At 41.9% G+C, this 13,809-nt stretch overlaps 2 pseudogenes; both read left to right on the top strand.

Moving 5' to 3' along the window:
- The window catches only part of LOC126067288 (vomeronasal type-2 receptor 26-like), a 62,387-nt pseudogene extending 56,768 nt beyond the window's left edge, over window positions 1–5,619 (top strand).
- Window positions 5,620–5,853: 234 nt separating this feature from the next.
- Window positions 5,854–11,557, top strand: LOC126067282 (splicing factor 3A subunit 1-like; annotated as a pseudogene).
- Window positions 11,558–13,809: the final 2,252 nt, after the last annotated feature.

Below are 13,809 nucleotides of genomic sequence, written 5' to 3'. Positions count from 1 at the left end.
AAACTCTAGTTTTATATTTCTAATGCATCCCAGGCAACTGGAATAATAGTTTCTCTTTGGTCATCAGGATTTGTACTTCATTGGTTTCAATTCCTAATTTATTTCACATTCCTGAGTGAGCACCTGCTTTACCTATCCTAGAGATTTGGTCTGAGCACACCCAGTGATGTGCCTACATCAGGCATTGGTGATTCATTCTTTTAGGTTTGAGTATACTGTGGTTTAGTGGACACCTACAATAGTGTATCCCCAATGGCTGTATCAGTAGAGTTTGATTGCACTTGGTACAGGGGAGTACAACATACCAACCTGAACCAATAAACGTCCCTCCGACAAGAATTTCAAATTAGAATTGAGACTCCCATCACTCAGACTGAACTTTGTAATGAAGGAGGTGTAAACACAGGAGCTAAGTACATCCAAAATCTAGCATGTAGCTTGGGACGCAAAAAAAAAAAAAGAGTCAAGTTGTAGAGAAAAAGAAAAATTGTAGACAAATTAGAAAAAAAAAAATAGAGATAAGAGATGAGCAGAGAGAATATTGATGGAATTTGCAATCCTGGTTCGTATTTCTTATGAAGTCCCTGACTATGGACCTATGAGACACTCTGTCCAACATATAGTAGGGTATCCTTTTTGTTTAAGCAAGATCAAGAGAATTTCAGCCAAAAAAAAGATAGTTGGGTTAGAAAACACCATAAATCATTCATTCCCAAAAGATTAAGTGATCACCTCTCTTTGTTCTCCACATTCTAAGGACATCATGCTTGGTAAGGCAGAGGGTCAGTGAAAAAAAAAGGAAGACCCTCAATGAGATGTATTGACACAGTGGCTGCAACAATGGGTTTAAGGATAACAACAATTGTGAGGATAGCTGGCATGGATTGAATTGTGTCCCCCAAAAGTATGTGTCAACTTGGTTAGGCCATAATTCCCAATACTGTATGGTTGTCTTCCATTTTATGATAGTAATTTTAGCTAAAGAGGATTAGCGTGGGATTATAACACCACCCTTACTCAGGTCACCTCCCTGATCTGAAGTAAAGGGAGTTTTCCTGGGATGTGGCCTACACCACCTTTCATCTCTCAAGAGATAAAAAGGAAAGGGAAGCAAGCAGAGTTGGGGACCTCATACCACCAAGAAAGCAGCACCAGGAGCAAAGCACTTCCTCTGGACCCAGGGTAGCTGCGCCTGAGAAGTTCCTTGACCATGAGAAGATTGAAAAGAACCTTCTTCCAGAGCCAACAGAGAGAGAAAACCATCCACTGGAGCTGACGCCTAGAATTTGGACTTTTAGCCTACTTTACGGTGAGGAAATAAATTTCTCTTTGTTAAAGCCATCCACTTGTGGTATTTCTGTTATAGCAGCTCTAGACGACTAAGACAATGGCACAGGACTGGGCAGTGTTTGGTTCTGCTATGCATAGCGTCGCTATGAGTCAGAACCCTCAACGGCACCTAACGACAACATTCTAAGCATTGAGCATAGGGCAGAAAATTCTAGCAGTGGAAAGGAGTGAGGATTTAAAGGCTATGAATTGGTTTTCTTAGATATGCTACTAAAAATATGCTGGATATTAGATAAGTCACTAATATTCTGAATCTCAATTTCCTCACATTATGGTCTTGACTTAGATGATCTCTTAGGACCACTTCCTTCATTAAAGTCTTAAGACTCTTCGGTTAAGCGAGCTTACAATTTGAGTTTGCCTTCAGATAATGTCTTCCAGCCCTAAGGCTGAACCCCAATCATGGAATCATTGTATAAGGCCTACAAGATTCCAACACTAGGTCACCTAAGGAACCTTCCTGGTGAAGTGATCCCCTGAGTCTCTAAAATTTCCCATAGGGACCCTTGGATCTGCTGCTATCCTTCACCCTCCAGAAAATCCATAATCAATATTTTTATTTCCAATCAGCTCCATGCTTTTCTGAAGAACATCACTTTCAGGAACAGAATGGGTGACCTCATGTTTACAAATGAGGCAAAAAAAAAAAAAATGAGGCAAAATATGATATCTTGAACAGCGACTTTCTTCAATAATACTGAAGTTATGGTGGTGAAAGTGGGATATTCTATCCCCAGAGCACCACTGGATCAAGAGTTTACATCCATGAAGAGATGATAGAATGGACATGGATTTACGGCAAGAAGGTTAGAACTACAAATATAAGTTGTCAAAAGAGGAAGTGGAGTAAATCTAATGATAACTTTCTGTCTCTTTAGCTTAGTGTGTGGGCTACTTATACAAAGGAAACAATGTTTCCTCTCTTTAAAAAAAAACCTATTGATATGAAAATCATAAAATCATTGTTCAAATATAAGTTCCAAAATATTACAGTATTTGGAACCACCTGTTATAACAAAATGCTAAACAAATTTGAACAGTAGTACAAAGATCGTGTCTGTGTATAAGCAAGTAAATTATTAAAGTCCTTGTAAAATTGGCTTGTGGGTCCTTGAGGAAACATCTCGGGATTGTAAAACTGGAAAAGAGGGCTTATTTAGACTTTAAAATAATTTGCGTACATTTAGAAGAGGCAGAAAAAGAAGTTACAATCTCAAGTTTCCTAAAGTAAATGTTCTAAAGAAAAGGAGGGGGAAGAGTCTCTACCTTTCTTTTCAAACTAGAGAATAAAGGCTTTCCTTCATTTCTTCCTTCTTTCCTTCCTTCTGATTCATATTTGCCCATATAACATGTCAGTGAATGTCCATGAAAGCACCAGGAAAATTGATTTTGGGGTTAAAAATAAATTTTGAAGAGTAGACAAATTAGCAAATAATGCAGTTTGCAAATAATGAGACCCAACACACACATTGATATTTTTCTGACTTCTCTAATTTTCATCTATAATTTAAACCCCACATAAACTCTCATTTCCTATTGCTGGTCAGACTCCCATCTCTGCGTGTTCTCGGAGATGTGGCTCTGGATTCAGGAAAACTCTTTGGGAATGGGTACCCATCTGCTGCTTTGGCTGAGTTGTCTACTTTGGTCGGGACCAGTTCTTGCAGAGGGTATCCTGATTTATAAAACTTAGGGAAGAACAGACCATGGGACAGACCACATAGTATGTCAGACAGAGAGAATAGAGAGGCTGGTTCAGAATAACTTGGGAAATGTGGTATGTGTGAGATGAAATAGTCCTTGTCTCATCTCACAAGATGTAGCAAATCAATAAACTTCCTTTAAAAGTGTTTTAGAAAATCTAAACTGACATCATTTTTAAAGTCTAAAAATGGTAAAAGACTGAATGTTTTCCCTCCAAGATCAGGAACAATGCAAGGATGTCCACTCTCATTCAACATAGTACCCGAAGTTCTAGTATTTGCAATAAGGCAATAATAAGAAAAAGCACACAAATTACAAAGAAAAAATAAAACTGTCCCAATTTTCAAATGATATGATAGTTTACATATAAAATCTCAAGGAACATACAATACCTCATAAAACTAATAAGTGAGTTCAGCAAGATTGCAAGGTATAAGACCACTGCACAAAAAAAATCAAATCTGTATATACTAACAATAAATATGAGGAAACCAAAATTAAAAACACAGTATAGTTTACAATCATCCCAAAGAAAATGAGTTACTTCAGTAAATTTTCAAAAAAAAATGTACAGAATCTGTACGCTCAAAATTATAAAATTCTGATGAGAGAAATCAAAGACCAAAAAAAAAAAAAAATGGAGACATACCATGATCGTGGTTTAGAAGACTCAACATAGTAAAGATGTTAATTCTCCCCAAATTTTTCTATAGACTTAATGGAATTCCTATAATAATCCCTCTACCGCCCCCCCAAAAAAAGAAAGAAACCATTGCCATAGACTTGATTCCGACTCATAGCAACCCTATAGGACAGAGTAGAACTGCCCCATAGGATTTCCAAGAGTGGCTGGTGGATTCGAACTGCTGACCTTATGATTAAAAGCCAATCTCTTAATCACTGTGCCCCAGCAAGTTTTATTTGTGCACACAGATAAACTTATGCTAAATGTGACGTGAAAAGGTACAGACGAGTTAATTCTAAATTTGATGTGGAAAGGCACAAGCTCTAGAATAGCTAAAATAATCTTGAAAAAGAATAAAGTGGAAGGAGTGAGTACCCGATACTGACTCTTACTATATAGCTACAGTAACAAAAACACTGCGGTATTGACAGAGGAACAGACACGCAGATCAACAGAACAGGATAGAGAACCCAGAAATATGCCTGACTTGTATATTTCCAAAAGGTTACATACTTTAGGATTCAACTTATATAATATTTTTGAAACGACAAATTTAGTGAACTGGAAAACAGTTTAGTGGTAGCCAGGAGTTAAGAAAGTGTAGGGGAAAGAGGGAAGTAGGCATGATTATAAAAGAGCAACATGAGGAATCCTTGTGGTTATGGAAATGTTCTGTAAAATGACTAACAATGTAAATATCCTGGTTGTGATATTGTACTAGAGTTAGGAGAAACTGGGTTAAGGGTACACAGGCTCTCTCTGTACTATTTCTTACAACTTCATTTGAATCTAAAAATATCTCTACAAATAGAATGTACAAATGTAAAATCTACAAATAAAAGTATAATTAAAATTAAAACTAAGTAAGAATACGTGTGTGAAAGAAGGTAGCTAAGAAGAATCTACAAAATGTTAGGTGATAAGACTGGGATTCTTCAGCTGAACACTATTTCTGAACTCATCTCTGTTATAACCCTCCTGTTGCTTTCAGACATGAAAACAGTGCGATAAGTGCCCAAAGGACCAGTAACCAAACAGGCAGAGAAACCCTTGCCTACCCAAGGTCATCACATTCTTCGACTTAGAAGAATCCTTGGGAATGATCCTGGCCTGTGGTGCTCTCTCCTTCTGTATCCTCACGGTTCTGGTTCTGGGGGTCTTTTGAAGCTCTGAGACATTCCCATCATCAAAGCCAACAATCGATCTCTCAGCTACATTCTTTGCTTTCTCTGCTCCTTACTCTTCACTGATCATCCTGCCACAGTGACCTGCCTTCTCCGACAAAAAACTTTTGGAGTTGTATTCACAGTAGCTGCTCCCACCATTTTGGCAAAGACCATCACTGTGGTTCTGGCCTTCAAGGTCACAAGGCCAGGGGGCAGGGTCAGGTACTACATAGGGCCCAGAGCTTCTAACTCCATTCTCACCTGCTCCGTGGTCCAAGTGATGCTCTGTGGGATAAGGCTGGTGAGCTCTCTCCTCTTCCCAGACACAGACTCATACTCTGAACCTGGATTCATCATCGTACAGTGTAATGAGGGCTCAGCCTCTGCCTTCTACTGTGTCCTGGGCTACATGGACTTCCTGGTCTTGGCCAGTTTCTCCATGGCTTTTGTTGCCAGGAATCTCCCTGATACTTTCAATGAGGCTAAGTTCTGCAGTGTCTGGGTGTCCTTCTGGCCCACATACCACAGCACCAAGGGGAAGGCCATGGTGGCTGTAGAGATCTTTTCCATACTGGCCTCCAGCCTGGGGTTACTGGATGCATATTTGCCCCAAAGTGCTATGTGATACTGCTGAGACCAGACAGGAACACCCACTTAAGGATAAAGAGGAAGGGAGATTTGAGGAACAGAGCTAATTCTGAAGCTTTGCCTTAAGGTTTTATAAAATATGAGCTTACTGTTGGAAAAAGGCCAACAACCATTACATATCTCATTTATTCCTAAATTTTAATTATAGTTTCTCAGCAGGACTATTTTCCTAGGATAACTGTTGATAGAACCACCATCCTCAGATTTTATTCTTGATTTTCATTGCTGGGTCTTAACATTTCTGCTTATTGTAGGAATTACTTTTCCCTCTACCTTACTTTGGTCAAAACTCTAGTCGACATGAATCATCCAAGTAAAGTATATCTGTATATACTAGCAGAGAACAAACAGAAACTGAAATAAAAAATGCAATGGCATTTTCAAAAGCATCAAAAAATATAAATTGCTTAGAGATGAATCCAACAAAATATGTAAATATTCTATACTAAATGCTACAAAATATCACTTAGAGAAGTTCAAGGGAGACTAGATATTACAGTACATTTTACATTACAGACATTACATTACATTTTCATGGGTCATTTCTCCCCAGATTGATCTATAGACTTACTATAATCCCAGTCGAAGTTCCAGCAGGTTTTTTGCAGAATTTGACAAACTGATTCTAAAATTCATATAGGAATGAAAAAGACATAAAACAGCTAAATTCTTGGAAAAAAATCAACATTATAGGGATAACACTATATGATTTCAAGACTACAGTGTGTTACGAGAATGAAGAGAGGATCAGTGGAACAAAATAGAGAGTCTAGAAATAAATCCACACGTATTTTTGACAACTAATTTTTGACAAAAAGTATAAAGTCAATTCAATGGAGAAAAGATAGCCTTTTAAATATATGATACTGAAACAATCCATATGCAAAAATATGAACTTTGATCAATACCTCACACCAAATACAAAAAAATTACTCAAAATGGACCATAGACCTAAAAGTAAAATCTTAAACTATAAAACTTCTAGAACAAAATGTAGGAGAAAATCTTTGTTATCATGAGTTATGAAGGTATTTCCTAGATTCAACACCAAAAGCACAATTTATACAAAAATGAAGTGATAACTTGGAGTTCATCATAATGATAAACTCTGCTCTTATTAAGGGAATAAAAAGTCAAGCCACAGAGTAGGAAAAATTTTTGCAAAGCTCATATTCAATAAAATATTTGTAATAAGGATAGAAAAAGAAGCCATTGGAACTCAATATTATGAAAACAAACAACCAAAATTTTAAGCACCCACTTTGCCAAAGAGGAAATATAGATGGTAAATAAGCACAAATAACATCACTAGCCTTTAAGGAAATGCAAATTGAAACCATGGTTAAATACCACTACACACCTACTAGAATGAATAAACTAATGGGGAAGGCACTCAGGTTCCTGGTAGATTTGAGATCTGTCATTTTTCTCTCACTACCCTCTCCACCGTGTTTTCTGCTCAGATGCTCCTTGACTATCAAGGGGTAACTTTAAGATTCAGAAGTGACTAGTATTGAATCTTGCCTTCAGTGTTTTCTGGCTGGGTGATCATGGCTTTGGATTTAATGGCATTAGGCCTGGATTCCCTCCTTTTCAACTTTCAGGGGATACTTTTGCCATAATAACAGAGATACAGGGCAGAGTCAACTGTGTCTCTTACATCTCTCTCCACATGTTCAGGAAGGAAGTGATAAAAATGAATTTGCTTCTACTATGTGCTGATGGCACTCAGACATGTCTCAACTCTTGAACTACTTTGCATTTTATTTACAAACACACGCATGAACTCATTCGTCCTTGCTTTTCACTCACCTAACAATTTCACAAATAAGGCAAATGGATGAGGACTGCAGTCTTGCCTCTGAAATATCTTTCCCAGGTTGAATATGAGCTTTGTGAAAACTTAGTCTGTTGCTGGGTGTCTAGATGGACCGCTGCAACTAGGCCCTTGTGTGGAAGGGAAGTTTCCAGTGGGCTGACACCTTCCCACTTGTGTGTGAAGTCCCAAGTAGTGCAGTTGGCAGGGCTATGCAAGACTTCTTGGGGTATGTGCCATCCACCAAAAGGTCAGTCACCAAAGGACGTGGGCGCAGGCCTATCTGGCTGTGACTTGAGCGCCCCCAAATGGGCTACATGCCACTGCCACCAGAGACCACCTCCAATATGATGGGGGCCTTTATGAACTAAAGATGATGCCCATGGGGTTCCAGGTCCTTGAAAGTGCCCAGCTCTTCCCAGGTTTTCCTCCCAGGAGCAGACGGGGTCAGCAGCTGCAGATGCACCAAGGCCCTAGGGCCAGCCCCACTAGCATTCCTGGAATATGGCCTCATGGTCCAAGCCCACACCACCATCCCCACTTTCCTATCACCCATGGGTCACAGGACCCCTAACCTCATGGACAACCACCCACTGTTCCACACCTAGGATCAGGCCAGGAATCTGATCTGAATGAATCAGTCCTCTGTTTCTGTGAGGATCCAGAAGTCAAGCTCACCTGTCAACCCACCTTCTCCCAAGAAGTAGCTGGGGTGTACACGGTGGGCTGTAGAGATGCAACTGGCCTGGGATGACCCACTGAAGGTGAGCAGCTGCTACCGAGGCTTTTCTGGTCAGACCAAAGTACCAAAGTGGACCCATGCTTCTCTTGTCAGGAGCATCTCCAGGGCAGGAAACAATGGAGGAGTTTTCCCAAGGGGAGCTGCCAGTGACAGCTTGGGAAACTGCAAAGAACATTCCCAAAATGTCAACCCTAGATGAGTCACTGGAATCACCTGTATGTACTAGAGGAAACACGGAAGTAATTCTCTACCTATTTTGGAAAATAAGACACCACTCTGGCCACAGAAAGAGGCAATAAATGTCCAGCGAGCCAAACCCGGCAGAACTTTTTCAAAGTGTACCCTTTAGTTTCATTGATAAATGTGTGATTTCCGTTGAAGATATGTGAATTGTTTCATTGACAGTTCCATGAAGATTTGGACTTTGTCGCCAGTCCTGTCTTCCTATTGGTCCACAGTGCACCCCCCTCCAGCATTCCCATCAAACCCTGATAGAGATGCAGAGTTGAAGGATTTGTCAGAGGAAAGCACAGACCCAGGCTCACCCTTGATGTAATCCAAAGGGGTCACATGCTGGTGGGGTATGGCTCCCTCCCGAGGCCATCCTTCAAATAGTCTAGTGGGTGTTCCCTGAGCCTCAGAAACTTCCAGCAGCTGAAGGGAGGGGAAAAGGAAAGGCATTTCTCTATCCCAGACATAACTCAGAGAGTATCTAGAATCTGCCCAAGATCACTGTGGAAGTGAAAGTACTGAGACTCAGTCTCAAATCTTTTCCTAAAAAGTCAAGGTCTTGGCATCAACCTCACCCCTTCAAAGATGACTTACTAAGTCACAGCCATCCTACCAGCTCATGGTACAGTTCATGCAGGAAGGCTATCTTGAAGCTCTGCTTGCTGACACCAAGGTGGACTGGCAGCCCTGAGAGTGGCAGTCATGACAGCTGACCAGTGCAGGCAATGACCCTGTTGCCACCTGTGGCCACAGAGCCAAAATAGCCAGCAGATGGAGAAGCATTCTCAAAGGAGGATTCTACCACTTCCAAGTCAGTGGTAGGAATTATTTACCCTCCTCCAGACATCAGGAACATCCTTGACAAAACTGCCAGCTTTGTGACCAGACGCAGGTCTGAATTTGAAGCTAGATACAACAGAAGGAGATCAACAACCCTGAGTTCAACTTTCTGAGCTTCTACAACACTTATCATGCCTACCACTACAAAAACTCAGCGAATTCATAGAGGGGAAGGATTAAGAACCCTCAGTTGTCGTTCCTAAGGTTATGCAGCTGAACCAGAAGGTCCAAGCCCAGGTGATCCAAGAGACCATTGTACCTAAACAGCCCTTTCCTGAGTTTGAGTTCACTGCATATCCTGGCCCCCCCACCTCAACCTTCAACCAGACATGGTAAAGCTGATGGCTTGGTTTGTGGCCTGGAATGGGAGCCATTTTCTGACCCAGGTGATGCAGAAAGCTGATGCTGACTTTCTCCACCCAAAGCACATGATCTTCATGTACTTTATGAAGCTGGAAGAGCAGAATACCAAGATCTTGATTTCACCCAAAAGTCTGCTTCCAAAGCTGAAGAGGCTGAACTCCACCCTCAGAAATTTTGGATCAGTTATGTTACCAACTACAGTGGGCCAAGTTCCAGCAGCATGAGAGGAAGAAAACAGGAGGAGGAGAAAGAGAAGGAGTGTGTGACTTATGCTCAGACCCACTGGCATGATTTTGTGGTGGTGAAAACAATGGACTTCCAGCCCCATGAGCAAGGGAACTTCCCTCATCCAACCACCCCCGCTAAGGAGGTAGAGGCTCAAATATTCATTGAGGAGCACTATGAGAATTTTGGAGAGCATGAGCAATTCAAAATGGAGATTGAGTCTCATGAGGAGGAAGAGGAACAGAAGTCGAGAAGCCTCCTTCCCAGCCTAAACAGGACATTCAAGTGAAAGATATGGATGAAAGTTCAAACGATGAAGAAGAAGGGCTGGAAATACCCCCAATCCCAGAGACAACCATGCCTCCACCTCTGCCCCCAACTCCAGACCAAGTCATTGTCCACAAGAACTATGAATCCAAAGCATGCAGCCACTGCCTCGAGCCCCTGCTCCAGATGAATATCTTGTGTCCCCCCATCGCTGGGGAGAAGATCCCTGCCATCAAAGTACAGAAACACATGTGCATGATGCTTCTTGACCCTGCTGACTACAGCATTGAGATTGCTGCAGCCAAGAGCAGAATGATGATGAGGTGTATGCACCAGGCCTGGCTATGGAGAGCCAACTTGAAACATTTGGCTGAGCAGCATACTGAAATCTTCCATGCAGAGGAAATAGCTGCTGGTAAGAAGGTTAGTGAGGAGGAGATCCAGAAGCCAGAGGAAAAAGTGACCTGGGATGGCCACACCAGCAGCATGGCCCAGACCCAGCATGTTGCCCAGGCCAATATCACTCTCCAGGAGAATAGTAAACCTATTCACAAGGCCAAAGCCCTGGTGCAAGAAGATGACACCAAAGAGAAAATTGGCCCCAGCAAGCCCGATGAAATTGCCCACCTCCTTCCTCAGCCACCAACATCCCCAGCTCTGTCTTATCCATCACCTCATTCCCCCAAACAACCATAATGCCACCTCCCATTCACACCACAGTTGTATCCACAGTTCCTGTCATGCCCCAGCCTCTGATGGCATCTGTGAACTGCCTGACCTTGTGCTCATTGATTGCTCCCATGCCACCCATCATCCTCACACCCAGAATCAAAGTGGTGACCATGGCTCCTTTGGCCCCCACATCATGGCACCTTGCCCACCCATTCTATGATTGTGCCAGCAGCCTTCATGCCAGCTCAACCTGTGGCACCCAGCTCCAGTCCCAGTGCCCCCTATCCACCTTCTGCCTCCCACAGAAAAGGAGTCTGCCTCCAAGAAACTGAAAACAGAAGATAGTCTCCAAGTAGGAGCTTCTGAGCAGAAACAAGGGTACGGTGTCCATCAAAGTCCAGTTCCCCAACATGTAGGTTATGACAGAATGGAAACTGAGTAGGCAGGTGCCGGTCTTCACTCTCCCACTCACGGATCAGGTCTTCATCATCAAGGTGAAGATTTGTGAAGCTATGAGCATACCTGCAGGGAAACAGAAGCTGCAGTACAAGGACATCTTCAAGGATTCCGACTCACTGGCTTCCTACAGGCGCCACAGTGGCACAGTGGTTAAGGTGATTAGCTGCTAACCAAAAGTCAGTGGTTCAAAATCACCAGCTGCTCTGTGGGAGAAAGATGTGGCAGTCTGCTTCTGTAGAGATTTACAGCCTTGAAAACCCTATGGGGTTGGTATGAGTCAGAATCAACTCAATGGCAGTGGGTTTGGTTTGGTTGGGGATTACTACAACATGGCCAATGGTGCCATCATCCACCTGGCCCTCAAGAAGAGAGGCGGGAGGAGGACGTAGAAAAAAGAAACACGCTATCAGGTCCCAGCCACTGTTGTTTTGGCCTCCTCTGTTGCCCATCCCCTGCCCAAACCCAGGAAACTTCCTGGGGTCTTGGGCCCTGCCTGCACTTTTCTTTCCTTCTAACTCTGTGTGAAAATTCAGTTTCATCCTGCAGAGTTTCATCCCCTCCACCCCATCTCCATGTTGGCAAATGTAGCAGGACTTTCTAAACCACCCTCCTTCCCAGTGGTTTCTGAAATCCCTTTGTCTTAGGGTCTTGGTTTGAGGGAATTTCTCTCTTCAGTGTGTCCTTTAAGAAATAAGAGCCTAGGGATGGCCCACGGGAGAGTTGTGTCATGCCCGGGGCACTAGGCTGAGAGTATGGATGTCATCATTATGAATCATTTTGTATCTTGTAATGGACTTTCTAATAAACCACTTAGACCCTGTCGAAAAAAGGAAAAAATATTAAGGTCTTGATTCCCAGCACCCACCTCCTGGGCAGGGCACGGATCCCCAAAATAATAAAAGATCTCAGCTGAGGCACCAGACTCTGAGCTGGCAATCATTGGGGAAATACAGTTAAAAACAAAATCTTCTCTCAACCCAGAAAACCTCTCCATGAACGGAAAAGAGAATGAAAATAGTTTTATTATTCCCAGGAAAGAAGCTTGAAACCCCGACATGTGCCTTTGCAATCAGTGGGAGGCTGCAGGGAAGTTCCCAGTACAAACACCCATCTAGTCCCTCAGAGTGAGTTCACAGAGCCTCCGTGATAATTGACAATATTTAAAATGAGACTTTTTACCAGTGCAAGCTTTTTTCTTCTTTTAATTTTATTTTGGTACAATACATACATGTCTTGGTTATCTAGTGCTGCCATAACAGAAACACCACAAACGGATGGCTTTAACAAAGAGAAATTTATTTTCTCACAGTCTAGTAGGTTCCAAGTCCAAATTCAGGGCATCATCTCCAGGGGAAGGCTTTCTGCCTCTGTTGGCTCTGGAGGAAGATTCCTTGTCCTCAAACTTCCCCTGGTCGATGAGCATCTCAGGCACAGGGACCCTGGGTCCAAAGGACGCACTCTGCTCTTGGTGCTGCTTTCTTGTTGGTATGAGGTCCCCAACTCTCTGCTTGCTTCCCTTTCCAAAAGTTGGTGCAGTCCATACCCCAGGGATACTCTCTTTACATTGGATCAGGGAGGTGACCTGAGTAAGAGTAGGTGTTACAATCCCACCCTAATCCTTTTAACACAAAATTACAATCACAAAATGGAGGACGACAACTAAATACTGGGAAGCGTGGCCTAACCAAGTTGATACACACATTTTGGGGGGGGCCATAATTCAATCCATGACAATGCAACCCAAAAATTGCCATTTTAACCATTTTAAGGTATACAGTTCAGTGACATTAATTACGTTCAACATTCACCATTTTGCGCAAACATCACCGCTATTTCCAAGAGTTTTCATCACCCCAAACAGAGACTTAGAATACAAACTTAAAATGTAACTCTTTTTCCTCCCTCCCCTTCAGTCCCTAGTATCTACTAATAACCTTTTGTCTCTATGCATTTGCCTAGCCTAGGTATTTCACGTAAGCAGAATCATACAATTTTTTTTTCTTTTGTGGACCTTCATTCAGCATAATGTTTTCAAGGTTTATCTATTTTATAACACGTATCAGAACTTCATTTCTCTTTATGGGTGAATAATATTTCATAGTAGGTATACACCACATTTTGTTTATCCATTCATCTGTTGATGGACACTTGGGTTGTTTACCCTTGGCTGTTGTGAATAATGCTGCAACGAATATTGGTGTCCAAGTACCTGTTGGAGTCCCTGCTTTCAAATCTTTTGGGTATATACCCAGGAGAGGAATTTCTGGATCACATGGTAATTCTATGTTTAACTATTTAAGGAACCACCAACTGTTTTTCCACCGTGACTGTACCATTTTACATCCTCACCAGCAATGGACAAGGGTTCCAATTTCTCCACTTCCTTGCCAACACTTGCTGTTTTACATTTTTCTAATTATAGCCATCCTACTGTGTGTGAATACGTATCTCTTTCTGTTTTGATTTTCATTTCCCTAGTGACTAATGACTTTAAGCGTCTTTGCAGGTGCTTATTGGCCATTTGTATATCTTTTTTTGGAAAATATTTGTTCAAGTCCTTTGCCCATTTTTTAACTGGGTTGTCTTTTTGTTGTTGAGTTGTAGAAAGTTTTGTTTTTAGACCTCAAACAGATACAGAAAG

The sequence above is a fragment of the Elephas maximus genome, chromosome 2 (genome assembly GCF_024166365.1).
Source record: "Elephas maximus indicus isolate mEleMax1 chromosome 2, mEleMax1 primary haplotype, whole genome shotgun sequence".
NCBI classification, from domain to species: Eukaryota; Metazoa; Chordata; class Mammalia; order Proboscidea; family Elephantidae; genus Elephas; species Elephas maximus.
The sequence above is the reverse complement of the archived record's forward strand: the minus strand, read 5'-3'. Positions and strand labels throughout refer to the sequence as shown.